Source organism: Crocuta crocuta, unplaced genomic scaffold (assembly GCF_008692635.1).
Source record: "Crocuta crocuta isolate KB4526 unplaced genomic scaffold, BGI_CrCroc_1.0 scaffold116, whole genome shotgun sequence".
NCBI lineage: Eukaryota > Metazoa > Chordata > Mammalia > Carnivora > Hyaenidae > Crocuta > Crocuta crocuta.
The window spans coordinates 1,774,951-1,797,416 of record NW_027531562.1 but is presented as its reverse complement, the minus strand read 5'-3'; the positions used below and the strand labels follow the sequence as shown (position 1 = coordinate 1,797,416).

The 22,466-nt window shown below is 36.4% G+C and overlaps 1 protein-coding gene across 1 annotated transcript in view; it reads left to right on the top strand.

The window, feature by feature from the left end:
• The window catches only part of AKAP6 (A-kinase anchoring protein 6), a 494,727-nt gene that overhangs the window by 272,295 nt on the left and 199,966 nt on the right, over nt 1–22,466 (top strand). The gene's annotated exons all lie outside the window — the stretch shown is intronic.

Here is a 22,466-nt window from a genome sequence, read left to right as displayed (position 1 = left end):
GAGTTGCAAAGATGCATGGTATTGTATACAAAGTTATATTCTATGGAAAGCAGCCCTCTTTTATTGGCAGAACTCACATTTTGTAAATCAGCCTGATCTATTTTAAAGATAATATATAATAAATATATTAGGTGAACTTTTTTGGTATGTGGTGGATTTCAACATTTTAAAAAATCTAAAAGCATATAAGCACAAAACGGAAGGCAAAATACAGAATTGCCTCTAAAAACACTTTGAAATTAATAAGTAAATTCTTTGAAGGTGTGAGATAATTACTTCAGTGTGTGATTTGCCCTTTTTCCTGGGAATGTGTTGTTTCTGGCTGGGGAGCCGTCTGAGTTGAGAAGAGCCCTGCTAACGGGATTACTCTGCTCTGGCTCTTGTGTTTATTGAGTCACCTAGGACTTCTTATAAAACAGCAGCTTTCAAATGTACACACACCTGCACTCAACACCCTGAATACTCCAAATGTTTGTTTAACTGTTCTCATACCCAGAGTATCTCTCCCATCCAGTGAGGTCAGGAAGCATCGAGGGGTCCACATACTGCTTTTTCCTTCTCCTTGGAAATCACTTGGAATTTAGCCATTTGTGTGGTGCTGATGTAAACAGAGATGCAGATCTTTTCTTAGTGTAACATAGTGCTCTTAGCCACTAGGACTCAGAGAACATTCCCAGTCTTACCTCCCACTGCACCTAAATGAGAGTTAATATTTCTCAGGAAATGTTAACTAGATTGGAGGTCCTGCTGAGCTAGAGCCCAGGGAACCATCTCAATGCAGCTTCCAAGTCATTTTGTACTGGGCTAGCGCAGTGGCTTCTCATCTTTGTACTTAGTTGGCCTACAGAGGCCAACTCTTGTTAGCATTGCCGCTTGCAGTGCTGAGCAAGGTCACAGATCTTGCTGAGTGACTAGCAGGGAAAAAATGAAGCCTAAAGCTGGAGACTAAGACAAAGGAAAAGAGAGGGGAGAAGAAGGAATAGAAAGAGAAAGACATGTAAGTATGTGTTCAGTGAAATATAGTAGAAGCTAACTTCCCAAGTCTGTTTCATGGACATTTATGCTTTTATCTTTCTGTGTTTATCTCTGTGTCTCTCATTCCATCCTTTCTCTAGCTCTGGAAATCAAAGCCAGAAAAGCTTTCTTTACTTTTGACATCTTAGATATTATTGTATAACCACTGTATATGTGTGTGTGTGTGTGTGTGTGTGTGTGTGTGTGTGTATAATAACTACTCTGTTAATGGGGTTAGCATGTAGTGTGGGCTTACTATGGTCTAGGTTTGTGTGAAGGCTTTTACATGGATTGTCTCTTTCACTCTTCCCAACAGAACTAGCAGTCATGGGTCGCCTGGGTAGCTCATTCGGCTAGGCTAAGCATCCAGCTCTTGATATGGGGCTCAGGTCACGTAATTTCATGGTTTGTGAGTTTAGGCCCCATGTTGTGTTGGGATCTGTGCTGACAGCATGGGGCCTTCTTGGGATTCGCTCTCTCCCCTTCTGTCTCTGCCCCTCCCTGACTCACATGCACATTCACTTTCTTTCTCTCTCAAAATAAATAAACATAAAACAAGAACGAGGAGTCATAATTCCTCTAATCATTTTCACGTTACTGATGGAAAAACTTAGGCTCCCAACATATATAAGATTCTTTTTAGAAATCTTACATGACAGGGTAAAGGCCAAACTCCTTACCCTGCCATTTGACTCCACCTGTTTTATGACTCTTTCATGTCATAAATCCAGTTAATTCACCATCTTCCAAATTCATTTTCCCCTTTCTTTTCTTTTTTTCTTTTTGCCCAGGGCTTTTCCTATTCTATCTATACTACTCTCATCCAGTCTTAAAATAAATTATTATTGAATATGTTACTACATGGCAATGTCATAGCTCTGGAGAGGACACCATACCTCTCCTTGCTCACTGCTCATTAGTGGAGACAGATTTGCACATGTGTAATTCTTTTTTTATTTTTTTTTATTTTTTTTTTAATAGTTTATTGTCAAATTAGTTTCCACATAACGCTCAGTGCTCATCCCCACAAGTGTCCTCCTCCATGCCCATCCCCCCCTCCCCCCACATCCATCAGTCCTCAGTTTTTGTCAGCATTCAAGAGTCTCTCATGGTTTGCCTCTCTCCCTTTCCCCCACCATTTCCGCCCTTCTTCTCCCCCTTGTTCCTCCGTCAAGTTCCTCCTAATCCTCCTATACGTGCAAACATATGATATTTGTCCTTCTCTGCCTGACTTATTTCGCTCAGCATAACACCCTCAAGGTCCATCCATGTTGCTACACATGGCCAGATTTCATTGTTTCTCATTGCCATGTAGTATTCCATGGTATAGATAAACCACATCTTCTTGATCCATTCCTCTGTTGATGGACACTTAGGCTCTTTCCATGTTTTAGCTATTGTGGAGAGTGCTGCTATGAACATTGGGGTACAGCACATGTGTAATTCTAAATTAAGGCAGGCTGCATGATAAATTCTATAATAAGGCACAAAAGAGATAGGGAAATTAGGGAAGGGGACATTATGTCAGTCTGATAGGGTCTAGGAAAGCTCTTTCCACCTCTAAGAGAAAATGGAGTTTTGGAATTCTCTAATATTCTGAAAAATTGTTGGTAGGAAGATATTAGGAGAACATTCCAGGCAGAAGAAATAACATGGTCAAAAGTACGGTAAAGGGAAAATATGAGGAACTTCTAGAGAATGGTGAACAATGAATAGTTTGGCTCTTTCAAGCAAAGGGTGTCCATGTGTTTATGGGAAGGGATGATGAGGACCTAGTGGAAAATAAAGCCTGGTAAGTTTTGAGCTATGTAATGGAGAATTTTGAATATCAGCTGAAGAGTTTGTATTTTACTAGTGTTCCATGAATGTTTTTAATGATTGGATTTAGCCATAGGAAACAGATGGCAAAAGTAGGATGAGAGAGGAAAAACCAAATTAGGAATCTAGTACAATAACTAAAGGAAGCTGAAGGAAAGCAGTAGCTGTGATAATAGAAAAAAATGGAAGTGATATTATAGAAGAATAAATATTAGGATTTGGTATCTGGGGGGCTGAGGGAAAAGTTAATTATGACTCAAAGGAATTGAGCCTGAACAGTTAGGAGAATCATGGTAGCATTTACTGAGGTTGGGCACATTTTGATAAGGAGCAGTTTTTTGTTTTGTTTTTTAAATTTTTTTTATGCCCTTATTTTGAGAGACAGAGACAGAGAGTGAACAGGGGAGGGGCAGAGAGAGAGGGAGACACAGAATCCAAAGCAGGGTCCAGGCTCTGAGCTGTCAGCCCAGAGCCTGATGCGGGGCTCAAACCCATGGACTATGAGACTGTGACCTGAGCTGAAGTCAGATGCTTAACTGACTGAGCTACCCAGGTGCCCCAATAAGGAACAGTTTTGAAAGCTAAGTAAAATGACCTTGATATCCAATTAAGAAGAATATCTGGGTATGTAACTTCAGGATAGATATTTTTATAACCTCTGCTGGTGATTCCAAAGTGAAGAAAAGTTTGAGAACAATGATTTAGAAATAAGAGAAACCTGAAAATCATCAGTGTGGTTATGTGCAATATTCAGGAAGGGTCAATGCCAAGGATATAACTTTGGCAGTCAAAACAGAAATAATAGCTATAGCCTTGGAAGTTGATAGTGACAAGAAAGGACTTTTGTATGAGAATAAGAGAGAAATATGATAGAACCTTGAGGAATGTCTAGAGTAACTGAGAGCAAGGATGCCATATTAAAACTGGGGATTAAGTGAAAATCTACATGCTCAACAGTTAAACTCCCAGAATGCTGGCAGCCAGGGGACAATAAGGATGTAGGTCAAAGGAACTTTTCATGGAATATGAGTGACCCTAGCATGTTTATAGGCCAAAGAATAGATGTGGTTAAAAAGGGACAGTTGAAGAAGAGAGTTTTAAGAAGGACAAGAAAGACAGTGATTCACAGGGTGCTGGCTGGCTCAGTTGGTTGAGCATCTGACTTTGGCTCAGGTTATGATCTTGCAGTCTGTGCGTTTGAGCCCCGCATCGGGCTCTGTGTTGACAGCTCAGAGCCTGGAGCCTGTTTCAGATTCCGTGTCTCCCTCTCTCTCTGCCCCTCCCCACCTTGTGCTTTGTCTCTCTCTGTCTCAAAAATAAATAAACATTAAAAAAAAACAACAACAGTGATTCAGATCAGGGAGAGAAAGTGAATCAGGTGGATCTCTGAGGAAGGGAGGATATATCTTCTAAGATAGGAGAGGAAGAAGGAATGTTGGGTGGTAAGTAAGAGTAAAGAGGGAAAGAAGCGAAAGGATTTAGAATGAAGGCAAATTCAACATGATTAGTCAGCAAGACAATTTTTGACTAGAGTGAGGGTTTAGGGTGAAGAGGGACCAGAGAACAAGATTGCGATTCAAATTCCACATCTCGATAGAGATTTCCTGTAATTTTCCAGTCCTAAGTGATTGTGATCCCCTCTAAACTGTATTACCTTTACTATTTGTACTCCATGTTTAGTGATTAATCACACCCAGCTTGTGACACCATTTCCATTGTTGTCTTGAACTTCCATTTATATGTTTTAAAGTTAACTTTTAAAGTGATTACCTTCCATAACTACAAACTCCACAGGGCAGCGTTTACATCCTAAACTTCTTTGTTACATCCTAAACTTCTTTAAACATTATTTGAGCTAAAAATATATCTTATTTATTCTTAATTGGTTGATATGTAATATTCTTATTAAAGCTAAGGACAAAATTACACTTTATTTTCTCATCTCTCATGACACTTTATTTTAGCTGTATAAATAATGGCACAATTCTGTCTTATCACCTCTCTTTTTGTCCCCTACAATTCTCTCTCATTTCCTTTGCCTCTTGCTTTTTATTATGAATAAGACAATCTTTAAAAGAGCTGTTTCACCTCTTTCTCCCAAAATAACTAGTAATCTATGCCATAAAAAAGAAAAACTATGATACTATTATTATTTTTGTGCTTTCTTGATTCAGATCTACTTGGTTAATTGTTTTAATAGGTCGTTTGATTTTTTTTAAAGTCTATTTAAACAGACTTACTGAAAGAATATTCTCTGAGTTGCTTCTTTGAAAAGGACTAAAAGCATCTAATATATCTTACCAGTTGACCAGCACACTGGTTGATGAAATTTGTAGTCTTTGCTGTAAAGCTCTCTAACACGATTAGGTGAAATTGAACCTGAGAAGGTAAAGGTCTCTAAATTGACATAAACTGAAAGGGCAGAACTGGATCATACTACTATTTGAATCGCTAACAAAGTCTGATCTCTGACATATTATATTTGGTGTACTCTAATCTGTGTACATACACATGCTTCTAGTAAATGATGAATGAGGTTTAGCTAACATAATATAGTTTATACTCTTCTAGACCTTTGTAGGAAATACAGGGTTGAGACGCTCTGCTCTGTAAAATGACCTGGATCACTTCTCTGGAATGGAGTCTCCATAAAACACACCCACTCATGTATTTTTTCCAAACCAGCTTGGTCAAATTTATTTTCCTGCTGTCATTCATTTGATGCCTCTTCTGGCTTTCATTAGATGGATTGGTGGGGGTGGGGGGAATACTGAATTTCATTAGATAGTTCGATCTGGCTAAAACCAGTAAAACAAATAATTTCTGATGAAAATTGTTGGTCCAGTTGTGAGACTAGAAAGAAATTAATATATATGAACGTCAGTATTTATTTGAATCTTCATCCATAATTTGAGAGCTATGTTTTTTGAATTATGAGGAATTTTGAAAAACTCTGTTTTGCCTCACCTCTTTTCTCTTTTTCAGAACCTCATGCCCAAAGCTTGTTATTTCTTCCTAGCTGAAAGTAAACTAATAACCACATGGTATAAACTCATGATTCTAATGCTAAGGAGGCTCAATAGTATCAGTGATACTATTTTAGGATGTCAACTGCTTAACATATTGGACTTTTTCCCATTATTTAAGATTTTGGAAATTCCAGAACCTGGCCTATTGTACAATTAGCAAGTGCTTTATATTCACTCCCCACCCACCCAAACTTTTGACCATTATTTCTCCTCTTCACAAACTCTTTTAGTATTACATATTTATAAAATGGCAGCTTTCTGGGCCCACTACCCATTATAATTAATGAAGTTCTTATGATTTTTTCTCTCAAATAAATTAGACTAATATGATTCAACAGGAAACAAAATGCATTTTTCAAAATTATTATTAAATAATGTTGCTATCAATTTTTGTTGCATTTTAGGGTGAAATGAAATCATTTCCTAATAGATGAGAACTTCATAACTAACTTCCATAACTGTTTCTGTTAATCAGTAATTGAAAATCCTCCAACCCCCTTTTTTTGGTTGAAGGTTAAGAATTATTAATGGTATCACATAGGACAAAGAGAACAGTGATGTGAATGATATCATTGGATAAAGGCAAATTTGACACTCTGAGTAGGTTTCTTCCTTTGTTATTACTTTTTATTTTCTCCATTGTATAGTAGTTTCCAGTTGTGTTGCTGCTCCAGACCTTTGACAAATAGCATCTTCTCTCATTACCTGAAGATTCTTTTAGTGTCTGTTGTACACAAAAAGCTTAATGACTAATCTCTTTTGGCTAATATACAAAAGGGGAATGGGGTAAAAGAGTTTGAAGATAGGATCTCTGGAAATCCTGCATTTTAAGCAATTGTTGTCTTACAAAGCTTCTTTCAATGAATGCCTTAAAATAGAAACACTTGTTGTGTGTACTTTTCTTAAGCAATCGATAGTTCTCTTTCTTCCCCAAATGATAAAATTGGATATTGGGAAGTATAGCCACACTTCTCCTCTTAAGAGGGAAGTGGGTTGGGGATGATGCACTAATAACAATCATCAACGGCAGCATCAAACAATGTTTATTAGGATTCATTTGTAGGCATGGGGACTGCCAAACCAATGGCTGTTACCCACCCCCACCCCATTTCTGTACTGTGTAGTTCAGGGAGGTGGACCATATTCCTCAGGCCAGGCAGTGAATCACAGTCCACCAAACAACCATGAAGCCTCCCTTGCCATGTTAATGATTGGTTTAGACATAGCCAATGGATGTACTTCTGACCAGTGAGATACGGAGAAAAGTCTCTGCAGGGCTTTTGGAAAAGTTTTTTTTTTTTTTCCTTGTAGAAAGACATGAACAAGAAGAAAAGATTCCCTTTCAAACCCTGTATACTTTCACGAGGACATGAAGCTTGAGTTGCTGTAGCCATTTGGTCGCATTATGAGTAGAGTTAGGTTGAAGTCAAAGCTTACATGCCAAAGATGACAGAAGAGAAAGATGGATTTTTTTTATATCACTGAATAGCCAAATTAACCAACCCTGGGTCTACCCTCCTCCAGCATTTTTGATAATCTTCTTTGTTTTGGCTTCTTCTGGTAGTGGAGTTGGTATTTTCTGTTATTAGGGATACACACATTTTAAGCAATAAATTCCCTGTTTTAGTGAAGGGTTTTTGACTCCTGAGTATCCTATACTTTGAATCTTTCTCTTACCTTTTACTGTTCAAAATACTTTTATTTTTTTCCCCCTCATTGCTAAACCATCATCTCCTTTTTAAAAACTTCTTGTCACCTCATTGCTACATGGTGCCTTTGGCCACAGGCACTCTATTGAAATTACCCTCATCAGTGTTCACTCATGACCTCTTGGCTACCAAATCAGTCTCTGAGCCTCAACTCCTCAGTCTATAAATAAAATATGTGATCTTCATTGGTGGTTTTAATTAAAAAGGTATTCACCAATTAATTTATTTCAAATTAAATCTTACTCATACCCAAATGTATAAAACCAAAGTCTAAAAAAAATAATAAACATAAAATAAAAGGTGTTTTTCAGAAGAAAGAGAGAGATAGAGAACCAAAGTGGAATTTCTTGGTTGACTCAGAACTCGAGGGCTTTCCATCCTGCTTATTGCCACTTTAGCCTTCTCTAGCCCTTCCTGCCCCCGACCTCGGCAGAACTCATAGTTCATACAGGATGTAGTTCTAAAACCAGATTCCAATATCACCTTCTTGTCGATGCCTCTCTTGCCTCTTTTCCATTGCACTGTAATTCCCTCACATGGAATGCTTTGGTGGTTTTCCATTGCCTACCTCTAAAATTCCCTCCACCCTGGCTTTGCCTCTTTCATTCTCCTTTGTTTTCATTCACTGCAGACACATAGAGCTACTTGAAGTCTCCAAAACTGTCCCATTTGTCCTTTTTTCTATGCTCTTCTTGTTCTTCTCTTCATATCTTGCCCATCTGCACCTCTTCAAACCTTTTCACTCCTACCCAGTACCCTTCTAAGTCAGAGTGACTGTCAATTTCCTGAATGTTCCCATAGCATTTGTACCTCAGTTATAGCACTTAGCACATTCTCTCTTTGAATTTTGTATTAAAGCTATTCCTTAAGCTGTGTGCTCTCTGAAGCTGCGGAGCTAGTTCTTGTTCACTGTTCTGAACACTGCAGTGCTCAGCATATGTCCCTCAAAGACTACTCTCAAAGCATGCTTGTTAATGAACAAAAAAATTTACAACAGAAATCAAAATTTTTATATTACGTGGAGATTCTTTAGGTTATTTATTTCTGTTAGTGTTTTAAATATTTGTATCAGTTTTATAAATTGACCTATACTCTGAAGTTATGCAGATTCCATTGATTGAACTTAATTGATATGATGGAATATAAGCTGGTTATATAAAGCTAAGGTGAAGCAACTTTTTGATGAAAAACCTTTTATAGCTTTGCATTTCATTATTTAAAAAAGAAAAACCAAACAGTCTACTATGCCCATACTTGGAAATTTGCCTATTTTGACTTTTTAAGCAGGGTTACTTACGAGTTAGCTCACTGACATCCTGGGCATAGAAGTTGTGAATTAATGGAAACTGTGGCAGCTATACAATACTATAATTTTTACACACTTAATTTTAATTTAAGTAATTGTTATTGAGCTCTCAGGAAGGACAATCAAATGTGTAATTTCAATAAAGTGTATCTCTTGTTTTTTGTTTTCCTGGATTTTATAATCACTATAAGATTATCATATCTTAATAGAATGTGCTTCGCAATTACACTAAGTTTAATAAAAGTTATGAAAGTTGTTGAAAGAAAAGATGTACCAGTGTACAACTATTTAGTTTCTATTTCATTTTAGCTACTTTGTGCTTCATAATTTTATTAATATCTTTAAATAGTTCTGATGAAAAGGAAAAGGTATGTTGACTTGGTCAGGATAGCATTTCAAATGAACTATAGTAGGAATATATCATGTAGTATAGTAGTGATAGTATAGTGATTGATATGCTTTTGAGGAGAAAAGCAAACAAATTAGGAAGTGTTTTCCAAGACTTGTGATATCAATAATTTTCATAACTGGGAAGGAACTGTCTTTGGAACTAGAAATAATTGATAGAAACAAATAGATATAGTCCAGAATTGGATCACTGAGAGCTTGAAATAAGTCTTTGTATTCATAAGAAATAGGTAATGGAAAGTGCCGTCCCCAAGGACTATCAAGCCAGAGAACCCTTTTTTTTTAACCTGCAAATGAGGAATTATTTATATATATATATATTATATATATAATGTATATATAATAATATATATAAATATTGTCAGAGTCGGTTAATTAATTCATACATTGTTGCTAAGAAGATTAGAGATATTTCATACATAAGCTTCAAGGTAGGTTTCTGACTCCCTGTTCTCATGCATGGTGAGTAGGGGACTGGAGCCATGGTCAGGGCTAAAGTGAGGAACTTTAAGTAGAACCTGGAATGAAGGAGAATCACAGCATCGAAGGAGATGGTGGGTTTGAGAACCAAAGACTGGATTGAAAGCAAGGACTGAATTCACAACTGGATTCAGAGAGGATGGATATGAAAAGGAAAACAGGAAATAGAGCCTGCAAAGAGCCACTTGGAGGCAACAGTACTCAGAACCATATGCTTCACAGTAGGGACATTGGGTGATACCAGAGGTGGTAGTTGTAGGAGCTTTTAATGCACAGGCCATGTCTTCCAATACCATCCTGTGATTCCTAGGGTTTCTCTTTAGTGCAAAAATACTTGCCCTATACACTCCACAGATTCAGTGTGTGACATCTTCATACTTTTTGAACTCTAGCATTATACCCTAAGGTGACTAACTTCTGACATTTAAAAGGTACAGAATCTGAACTCTTTAATTATTATGATTTTGATATTTGTTATTGTTGGAAATAATTGTTATGATACCTTCTCACGGGTCTTCAATGTTAAGATTTTATTAACCTGTATCTAGAGATCTAAAGTAAATTGCTTCTATGACTCTGTGTTCATTATTTATTTTTGGTAGGTATAATGTTCATAGGGCAACATTTGAAACATGCCAGTTGGTTGGTGATTTAACACCGACTTGGTTCGTGATCCATTTCTACTTCCCACATTCCCCCATTCCTTGCCATTAATTCTAAAAGACTCAGTTTAAATCAGGAAAGGAAAATAGGCCACTTAAAATGAATATAGTTAGGGAAAGGTGCTGGCTCTTATGGCCTTGTCCATAGGAGTGTCAGTAATTTCTTCTGCAAAGTATTGATGCTTGCTGCTTAACTACCAGCAATACCTCTGTGGGGTCGTTCTTAGGGATACGAGAATTGTGGCCACAGTCACAGACAGAGAAGACTCCAAAAAGGATAAGATAAGGAAGCTTCTTCCAAATAGCTTTATCTATTTCAGCATATATGGCCCGGTCTTTAAACTCCTAGCTCATAAAGCAGTATTTCCTAGTGTTTTCCATACCTTGGTCTCCTAACAAGCACTGAGCACTAAGTGGGCTCCACTGTCTGTCTGCATCTGACTGCCCCAGCTGTGTTAATCATCATCTGCTCACAGAAGCATGGAAACCCTGGGGGGATTAGTGTTTGGCAGAGTCAGTAAATTGGTCGGTTTGTGCAAAATTTTGGGAGAAGAGAATAGAGTGGTAAAGTGAGTTAATAGTGGCAACATGAGTAAAAGTGGTGCTGAAGATGCAGAGGGATGGCCTCCTGTCTAATTGTATTGTGAATTTGAATAAAAAAATCTTTGTTAAGTACAAGCTTATTTTAGTTCTCTTCAATGCCAGTAGGAAGCGATTTATTTAGTGTGAATGAAAAGCGAGTCTGGGTTTATGAGTCCAGGGCCCCACACAACCGTGGAGAGCATTGGAAGATACTTGTTGTATTAGGTGGCTATAAATGACGACAAAGCACAGGGCTAATAGGACAGATGAAAATATGCTGTTCGAGAAAAATAGTCTCCTTTCCATAAAACACTTGATAGTCCTGCATCCTGCATCTGCCATGATATAATGACCCTATTAACACAAAAGAAATGAAAAATAAGGAGTCAGCATGGTTGTTACCCAAGCCCATCACAACATTTTAAATTGCTTAAAGTTGCAATCTCCTAAAAAGAAATTATAGTTGTTGAGTGGCCCTTTTGGCTACTTGGCCAGATCTGTAATTCAAATGGTTTGGGAGTTAATTCTTACGGAATTTTGTTTCAGTTTTTCTGTGTAAACGCGTCACAGCATTTTATATATTACAGGAAAATATGAGATGATTAAGGGCAGAAAAAATCGACAGGGAAAAATAGGAAAGCATACCTCTTTCCCTGTTTCATAAAACTGTGGTAGAGTACTAAGTAAGACAAACAACCTTATAATTAGAAAGAAAATTATGAGAAGTTATTTTTATTCTAAAAATCACATTAATGGCTTTGTCTGCAGCACAGTTATTACCAATTGCCATTAACTTGTTGGCACAAACAAGCTTAAAATTTACTTCATATTCTGTAGTCCTAATAATTTTTTTTTAAAAAGTGTGGCATTCAAATGATGTAATTAAAACAAGTAGAATAATATACATGTATTTATGAAGGGTTGTATATGTATTTGTTTTAAGTTGAACAGATAATTTCTAGTGGTTTTGTGAGTCACCCAGTGAATAATTAAAATAAATTTAAATTCAAATATTAACATTTCAATTTCCATTTGGTGAACATAAGCAAATTATTATAAGTTTGTTTTTAATTCCTGCAAAGCATATTAAAATTAACTTTTCCTCCATTTAAGTAATGTGTATAACTAAACTTCTTTCCTACTGTGAAACGGTTTCATTTATTGCTATTTGTAAACTGCCTAGGATAGAGGCAGAGTGGATTGGGCTCGAAACTCCTTGAACAGTTTCTTTTGAAATAACACTACATACGTTAAGCTCAATTACACATCCAAACAGCCACAGCTCACTTTTGGTAATTTATTCATTGATTTAACATAGTACCCAGAAGAGCCATGCCTGCTGTCATTTTTGTAATATATTATGTTTTAAATATACTCATGCTCACCCATGCACACCATTAAGGTGTGCATAAACCTGTGTTTTTCTCTCTTGACAGCTATAAATGTTTGTTATTATTACACAAAACATATGTTCATGTTGTTTTTGTCTAAATTATTCTATCTGGGGCTATAAAGTTTTAATGTTATTAGTTGCCCTTAGAATTTTAATGTTTCACTGCTGTAACCTTCTTAGGATTTCTGTGCAATTAAATAGAAACTATTTCACTGCAGCCTAGAAGAACAATATATTTTATACAAATAAAAAAAAAAAACCTTCTTGCTCCATTTTCTTTCAGGGTAGTAAAAATGTTTGCTAGACAGTTTTTGTTTTTGGTCTATGGAAGCCTCACCTGTAGTCATACCAGAGCACCAGCTGCATGCAAAACATTGCTCTTTCTGTTTCTGGCATCTACTGAAAGGATATGACTAAAGCACCATTTCAGCTATTTTAGCCAAAAGGATATTTTACCAGACCTTAAAGGGTCATTCCAGGTGCTATTGAGTTGACTGTACTTGGACTTGGCTTTGTTCTAATATGTACAGACAGCAATAAGGACTAAATGGGAATCCCATTATAATGCCAAATGTATGTCTAATTTGATTTGTTTTCCCAGCTTGGGTCAAGGATGATTCATCAAGAATGCTTTTATTTACATATCAGTGGAGCACTAGCCTTTGGCTGAGCCACCCCACTCCTTTGGTATGGGCCTTGTCATTCCAACCAGATAGGGCTGAGGCTAATCTTGACATCTGATTTTCCATGGATAGAATCAGGGAGTTGCAAATAGTGTATATTACAGAAGAGGTTCCCGACTTGGCCTATAATCCTATAGTTAATGTTGGCAGTGCTCACCCTACCCCAAGCCTTTCAATGTTCAGCTACAGTGCTGAGGCTGAGTAATATACCTGACTTTTAATTGACTCTCAGCTTCAATATTATCTCTGTATACTAATCACTCTACTTGCATTGTCATCTTCCTAATACATGTTGGATCACGTGAAATGCCAGCTCAAAAGCCTTGCCACAAGTTAATCTGAACTGTTTAACAAGATGTTCAAAATTTTCCTTGATCCAGCAACATATCACTTCTTTGGGCTCATTGGCCCTTAGTCCTGTTGCTCAGCCTTTACCACAGCCCTACTCCAGTGCCTCACTCAACCAGCCACAGGTCCAAGCTTGTTCCCCTGGGGTGGGTTCTCTTCTCTGCCTTCTATCCATCCTAACTCAATTTCTTCAAAGTCCATCTCAAATAATACTTCATCCATTAGGGTCATCCTAATTCTCCCTCAGTCAAAATTAATCACATTTGTTACATTCCTTTGGCATGTTGCTTTTGTGTGAAGCAGCACATATTTCTCATAAATTTCATCCTACCATACTATTGTTCATTAGATTATAAACTCCTTGAGGGCAGGAACTATACTAATTTTAGCTTTGTTTTTGTACCAGTACCTTACGCAACGTTTAGTGGGTACTGTTTTATCAGTGAATACGTGAATGATATTTTTTTCTTTTTTTTCTTTTTTAACCTTGAAAGGAATGGGGATCACTGAACATTTAAAAGGCTGTTATCAATGGAAGTTTTATTCAGTCTCCCTGCCTTTGTTCAGTACTTATGGACATGTATATAGGCCTAAAACAATATAGACTTAAAGTCTGACAGACTTAAAAAAAAAGAGGTTATGTGACTCCTTAGGCCCCTCCCCCACTGTGCTCGCACTCTCTCAAAAATAAACATTAAAAAAGAAAGATACGTTATGAAATAAGAATTTCTCAATATTTTCAGGAACTGAGCCTACTAGGATGTTATTTTAATAGAAAATTGGGTTAGTGTCTCTTTTCTTTCTTCTCTGGCCCCACCGTCATTTAATGGCAATCTCCAGGAAAAGGCAAACAGGAAATGAAGTTCTTAAAGGATTTGTGGAAGTTTCTCCTGTTAAAATCATCCTTTTGGACTTCTTTTTGTCTCTCATATTTTCCAGTTTAACACCATATGAAAAGTCCGGTTGGAAAGAGACTTAGAAAGCTACATTTAACTACTTTTTTAGGCATTCATTGTTGTCCCCCTTCTTTTTCGTTACAGTGGTCTCAAATGGTAGAGATTAAGGTTCATGATAGGTAGCACTTACTGCACAGACCTCCTCTTTGCTACTTTAATTACACTTAAGGTTTTTAACAATTATATGATAAACCTCCGCAGGGCAAGGGGACATGGGTGGGGGGAGTTGATGTGCAACTGGAACAGCCTTCTCTTTTCCAAATAGAACACTTGTAATGGAAAAATGCAATGTTTGTAGAAGAATGGAGATATCTGAGAATGGTAAGTCAAGGTGCTTGGTTCCAAAATAATCTCCCATAGAGTGCTCATTTCTGCTAAATAATTGTGTTCCAAGAAGGTTTCTCAGTTAGGAAAGGGTCAAGGAGGTCAGTTATCTGGTGGTAATGACCATAGCGGTCATTAGAGGGTATTAATGCTATTAAGAATAAAACTTTAACTTTTTATTGAAGTTTTTATTTAAATGATATTAACTTCAGTTCAACTTTTAATTGAGGTGCAACCATCCAAATTCTACAGCTGGGCACCAAGAAGTAATGAACATAAAATTACATGTTCTTCTGATAGCTTGATGGTTCTTTATTAGAATTTCAAGGGCCTCCATAGAGCTGTTATTAGACACAAACTGCCCTGAAGTCTTCTACTAGAATTAGGGCTGGGTGAATGATTCCTGGAAAGAATTTCACTGTGGCCCACTGCAAAGGAAAAAAAGGATGGGATGATAAAGTTCTTTTTGTGTTTTTTTTTTTTCTTTCTTTCTTATTTTCAAGTTGAAAGCATTCATTTATATGGGTAGGCTTGGGTACATATGCCAGGCCCATAAAACAGTATGCATCTCCCTTCTTTCTGTTCTTCCTTTCTTCTTCTTCTTCTTTTTTTTTTTTTTAGCCCTTTGTGTCCAAGTAAATGGGGAGAAAAATAGAAAAAGTTTCCTCCAAGAAAGAGGGGTTTTTTTCTTTCTAAATTTGAAGGAAGCTCATCTCTCTTGATAAATACACACAGATATATGTCACTGGCTCTTTCAGAGTAGCAGTCCCTGTGAGGAATTAGAATAAAAGAAATATTTTATTAAAATATAGAAGTTGAGCCACATAAAAGTAAGAATCAATGCCAGAACTTTGTCTTCCGTGATTTATAAATAAGTTGTTTTCGAAATAAAAACATCTAACTACCACAGTTCAGATCTTATAAAGTGGGAGGGATGTGTAATTTGGGGAGGGAGGCTTCTATTACTCCTTCTCTAGGAACAAAGGAAAGATAAAGCAATTTCAAGGTTCATAATTTTACCTCTTTGAGCCAAGAAGGAAGAAGATATGGGTAGTGAACAATTTCATAAACAAAATCGTCCATACCTAAAACCTTTGTTTCATTGTATTTTGTGAAGATTTGGTATTAAGTTGGTTGGGTGCCGTTTTACAGCAAAGAAATTTGCTAAAGGAATTGATAATGGCTCTTTTTCCTTTGGAAAAATATTTAAACTACTTTACATTTTTGGTAGATAGCCAGCGTTTTGTCATTTAGACATGTCACATTACTATGAAAACATCATGCATCATAACACAACATAACTGTGTGATTTGCTAAGGTGTTAGTTTCTAAAAAAAAAAAAAGGAAAAAAGGGAGAGAAAGAAATGAAAAAAGACAGGCATAAATGTTTTCAATGTGAATGACATTCAGCATTTCTGCTCCTCGCCCCCCACCCCCATCCAGTAGAGGAATGCTCTTTAACTAGCCCCACGGTCTCTGCCCCAGAGGGCAGATATAAGGAAGATTTTTCTGTAAATGTGAGAGGATAACCCTAAGCTTTGTTCCTAACCAGAGGACATACATGTAAGGTTATGACGTTTTCTAGTGAGCTAGTTGCATGTAAGCATTCATCAGAAAGCTATAAGGGTTAGACCCTAGATTTTTATTTTATATTTTAAGGAGGCTCTATGCCCAACATGGGGCTTGAACTCACAACCCTGAGATTAAGAATCACATGCTCTACTGACTAAGCCAGACAGGCATCCCTAGACCCTAGATTTTTATTTTATTTTATTTTATTTTATTTTATTTTATTTTATTTTATTTTATTTTATTTATTTTTATTTTTTAAATGTTTATTTTGGGAGGGAGGGAGAGAGAGAAGAGAAGAGAAGAGAGAGAGAATGAGTGGCAAAGAGGCAGAGAAGGGTGCCTGGGTGGCTCGGTTGGTTGAGTGACCAGCTTCAGCTTAGGTCATGATCTAATGATTCATGAGTTCGAGGCTTGAGTCAGGCTCTGTGCTGACAAATCAGAACTTGGAGCTTGCTTCAGGTTTTGTGTCTCTCCCTTTCTCTCTGCCCCTCCCCTGCTCAGGCTCTGTCTCTCTTTCTCTTTCTAAAATAAATAAACATTAGAAAAAAATTTATTAAATAAGGGGGGGCAGAGAGAGAGAGAGAGAGAGAGAGAGAGAGAGAGAGAATCCCAAGCAGGCTCCATGTTGTCACCACAGAGCCTGATACAGAGCATGATCTCATGGTTCATAAGCCAAGTTCAAGAGTTGGATGCTTAAGCAACTGAGCCACCAAGGTACCCCTAGACGCTAGATTTTTTTTTAACACAATCAAATGTTTTCAGTGACTTGAAACTAGGTCTTGATAATACTCTGCTATATTACACGGACTAACCAAAGTAATTAGTTTGGAATGACCATGATGTGAAAGGAGAACAAAACCGCTTCCTGATAGCTAGGTGAATATGGGCCATTTCTGTGTAAGACCCAAGAATTTACTCTAATATGTGCATTTCTCTTTTCCTGTATGCAAACTGAGGCTGCAGTTCTCAACTACCTCTTTCCATCCCCATTAAATAATGTCACAACATAACATGTAAAATTTTTCATTGAAGATATCATCTCATTTTAAACTTGGNGACTCCCTCTCTCTCTGACCCTCCCCTGCTCATGCTGTCTCTCTCTCTCTCCTAGAAATAAATAAAAAAAAAAAAAATTAAAAAATAAATAAACTTGGGTTTTGAGAGATCTTGTTTCAAAGGCCTATTTAATTTACTTCAAACCATCTTTAAATTGAAATTAGAAATAAGGTCCCAGATGAGAATATAAGCAAGCAGCTTATTGTATTGTTCAACATTTAGAAAATGAAGAATTTTTTTTTCCAACTATCAAAAGAGGATAATGGAAATTACTTCATGTTGCTGTTTTAGAAACGAAAAGCAATATAATGCATTACTTGTAGAATTTGATGAAAAACCTGTTAATGCAATGGAGTTAGGTATCAGCATTGATTTTATTTTCAGAGACACTTTGGTAATAATTCTTACAATAGTTCAGGGAAAAAGGCAAGATGCTTTTTGGATCAGAGAGAAAATATCCCTATCACAACTAATGTCCCTTACTAGGACTTATATGCAAGTAATAACTCCAAGACAGTGAAATTATAACTGATAACGTGAACCTTCAGTGTTCATTGAAACCTGAGGTAAACAGTAAGCTCTTCCACATAGAACATAAAAAGTCTGCTTAACAGTGTAACCCTTTCCTGATTCAAAGGGGTTAGTTCTTTTAATATTTTAAATGATTCATTGTTCTTTCTGATATTAATAGTAATGGATACTCAGTGAAGAAAACTGGAAGCTACAGACAACAATGAAAAACAATAAAGTCATAATGCTCTTATCATTGAATGGTAAGGATGGCTAAAATCCTTATGTATAATATTTCCTTCTAGTCTTCTACTGCCAATAATTTTGGTGAATTTTTAAAAATTCACAGATTATAAATTGAAATTTAAATTAAATCAAGATATTTTATACTTCATATTTTCTATTAAGAAATATCCTTTCCATGCCGCATTTTCCACAAATAGCATTTCATTTTGTTAGGGAGCTTCATTCTCATGTTTATTTTAATAAAATCTCACATTGTGCTTGAAATATCCCATCTATTGTTTACCATGTTATTTTTAGAAAATTATTCTTTAAGTACCCTATGTTTGTATATAAGATTAAGATTAGCACCACTTCTGTGCTTATGCAAATAAGCTCATGATGTTATAATGACAGGTTTTATATTTACCAATTTTCCACTTTTCGGAATGCTTTCTTGGATAGTTTATGATTTCATGATTGGATTTCATGATTGAATAGTTTATGATTTTTTAAGATTGAGATTGGTTAGATTTTAAATAGGTTTTACAAATGTAGCAAAACAGAGTTAGTAAACACTATATATTACAGTTGTGCAGTTGTACAAAAGTAGAAGAAATACATTTATTGATCTCCTGAGAGCAGTAATTGCAGTGTGAAGAGATGGGATTCTATTCACATTTTTCTAGTGCTTCAAAGTTCATTGCTATGATTGAACTCAGCACTCCAACATTTCACCAATAAGATGTTGCTCCTAAGACTATTTGAGTTACTCTGTTGAAAGTAGCCTTAGAATAAGCTGTTGAATTTGCCACATAAATGAGATATTTAAAATGATTTAAAAATTTACAGCAGCATTTCGATTGTCAATTTAGTAAAGGTCTTTAGAAAGCAAATACAATATACTGTAGATGTGGTTATGTTGTGGGTCGTTGGTATTCTTTTATAAATATGGTTGTATGTAGTGGATCATTGTAATACAAAAGAAGTCTTCTTAGACCTTGATGACATTCTAATAGCATTCTATAGTATTTAGGAAATGGAATTGTAGATGATGGAGTATGAAAGAACTTTTTCTTCCTAGTGGTAGAATTTTCACTATTATATTCATTCTCTTCCCCAGGGCTTATAAATATTTGTTTTATTTTAAAAAATAGGGGAGGTGGGAGATGATGTGTCTGGACATTCTTTGCTGTGAACCATTTACCATACTTTTTTCCCCCTCCTTGCCAGCTAAACAACAAATATTTATTGAGCATCTTATATGAAAACAAATATGGTATTCTCTTTAAATGTCTTTGAATGAGAGATTAGGAACTTTTGCTATATAGGAGGGGCTTAACTGCTATAATGATCAATTAATTTATCCATTTGTGAATTTATTCTACAAACACTTTATATGTACCACATATCCCAATATGTCACCTTCCCCAAACTTTCAAGTTTTGTGTTCTGGGAGAACTTGGACTTCCCCTAAAGGATTTAGTAGTATTGCAAGAAAGGAGAGAGAAAGACCATTTTCTAATTGAAAATCAGGCAAAACTGATCTTTAATGGGAATGTTCTGCATTGAGCAAATTTGTGCTCGGATAAAATGGCAAATTTCCAGAGATATACATCCGTGTATACAAATCCAAACAGGAGAGATTGTTGGGGAGCTGAGAAGGAGATCAAAGAACCAAGCTTTGGACGAGAGAAACAGTGACCTTTGAAAAGATCTTGGAATCTATAAATGACTAGTAGGGACAAGAAATTTGAGCAGAAAACCAGATAGTGTAAAGCTAAGATTCAGACTTCAGTTTTATAGGTTTCAAAATTTTCAAAGAAAGTCTTAGAAACAACTCATTCTAAGAATACCATTACATCCTTTTTATTTGCTTTAATGGTTTGCATACTTGGGGGTAGCTTGTTTAGCACCCAAATGTATTTAGATTCATTCATTCTTAACTATCACTTATTTGTGTCACATATATTTTGTATGCAACTAGAATATTTTATTAGGTCAGCAGCAAAAAAAAGTCAGCAGGTAAAGGCATCTTAATTGTAATGGCATTTATGATAGAAAAGCAAGAAGGTATGGCACATGTTAACTGGGTCCTTTGTTTATTTTTCTGAGTTAATTTCATTTTAATTATAATGAATCAGCATATAAAGGATTCATATCCACCCCACAATTCATATAAACTCTCTTTGACTCACTTTTCAGTCTTTGACAGATTTTAGGCATAGAATTATAAAATTATATACCATAAAACTTTTACACCAGAAAATATGAAAATAGAACAGCAGTTGTTCTCCTTAGGACAAAGCCCTCTATCTGAGAAGAACAAGAGATTTCACCCCCTTCTATGAAGTTTACTCATTTCGGTCTGTTGCTTTAATTTATGGTGACAGCATCTTTAAAGAGCATGGGTATTCTCTGGTAGATTGCATTATTGTTCCCACGATTCACTCCCCTTTCCTTTAAGAGGATTATACACCCTTGCCTACTACCATGTGACTTGCAGGCCTCCTGTGGAGGAGGATGCACCTTGTTCCATCGATCTTGAGTTCAAGGTTGGCCATGTGACTTGCTTTTGACAGTGGTAAGTGAGCAGATGTTTTAAGAGCCATTACATATCTCTGTCCACTCTGTGGCTCTCAAGAGTAGCATGACCAAATAGTGGCTGCTCCTTCATCCTGGATTCAGGAATGAAGAAGACAGATGGAGAAAACTCACAACTCACTCACAGCCATCCTTAGCAGACACATAATGTAAGTGAGAAGAAAAACATTTGTTTTTTTAAGCCCCCAGCGCTTGGGTGTTGTTGCTATAGCAAACTTAACCAAAACAATCACCAAGGGTCTGACTAAGTATTTCCCCATCTTCATCAAACCAGTCTATGCTTCTACATGTCTCCCCAGCTGTCTTTCTCCAGCATTGCTCTCTTGCTCACAAACCTTCCATAGCTCCTTATTTTAAATTTAAACCTTTTTTTTAGTTCTAAGGCTGCCTATAGTCTAATGCATATGGCAAACTTTCTGTTTTCACTTCACATAGCTTCTATTACTGGTTGGGCCAGGTTCCTCCTTGCACACAAATGTTCAGGGCATTAGAGTGTATAGTGTTTAAGAGTGGCTTCTGAATTGAGACAACTTAGGAGGTAACACTACTCCTATTAACTCACTGGATGACCTTGAATAAGTTACATAGGCTATTTAAGGTTCAACTTCCTTAGCTGAAAAATAGGGATAATAAGCATACTCAAATCACAGAGCTACAATATTAGCCAATGTTAAACATGTACAGTGCTCAGTGTGGTATTGTCACATAGTAAATGATCAGTAAGTGGTAACTGGGATTATATTGTTGCTTTCATGTGGAGTGCTTTTCTTCTTCTGATTTATGTCAATTTTAAACAAACTTCAACTTTGTGTTCAAGATTCATTTTCTTTATGAAGTCTTCCCTTATAATTTTTTGGCACTGTCTTTACTTATTATTTCCTTCTGGTTTTAAGATTTTGAAAACAGTGATGAATGAAAGTTACTCTCTATCTTTCTACAGGCCGAGGACATAATGGCTATCCAACCTAATTGATTAATAGTAATTCTCTTGTTGAGGTTATTTGTTTGAGAACTCGGTATTTGGGGGAGATGGGGTATAGGGGTAGACTCAGTGTAGAAATGGCCATAGTTTTAACAGAATATGATTTTCAGACCAGTCAGAAAGTGATTAATATCTGGCATATCATTCCATTGGCAAATACACCCCAAGCTTAAAAGAATCATGTAGCCTTAACAATTGGTTTTATGTTAAGATAAAAACATGTCAAGAATGCGAAACTAGGGCTTCCTGGGTGGCTTAGTTGGTTAAACATTCAACTCTTGATCTTCTCACAAACCATGAGATCAAGCCCCATGTTAGCCTCTGTGTTGACAGCGTGGAGCCTTCTTGGGATTCTTTTTCTCCCTCTCTCTCTCTCTGCCTGTCTCTCTCTCTCTCTTTCTCTCTTTCTCTCAAAATAAGTACATAAAGTTTAAAAACATGAATTCGAAGCTAGAGAAAGTAAGGGCCAGACATTAGGGTCAGTTCTCAGTGTAGGGCTCAAGAGTGACCTCAATATTACTGAGTTTAATCAGGGAAGTTTTGAAAGGGAAAATCATTCCTAGCTCAATGAAGTGTACATTCTGACAAGGTCAAATTGTCTTGTATTATTTGGGACTCACTGCTGAGTACTTTATTAATTGTTTTCAGATTGAAAAATAAAGTTACAGCCTTCCAGGAAACTCTGGAAGTGAATTTATTTTAGTGAGTGAATAGGGGCATGGAAAAGCAGCTTGCCAATTCTATACAACTGTGAATAACAGGGAATTATGGAAAGCGTGATGTATGAGTCATGGTCAGAGTAAAGAAT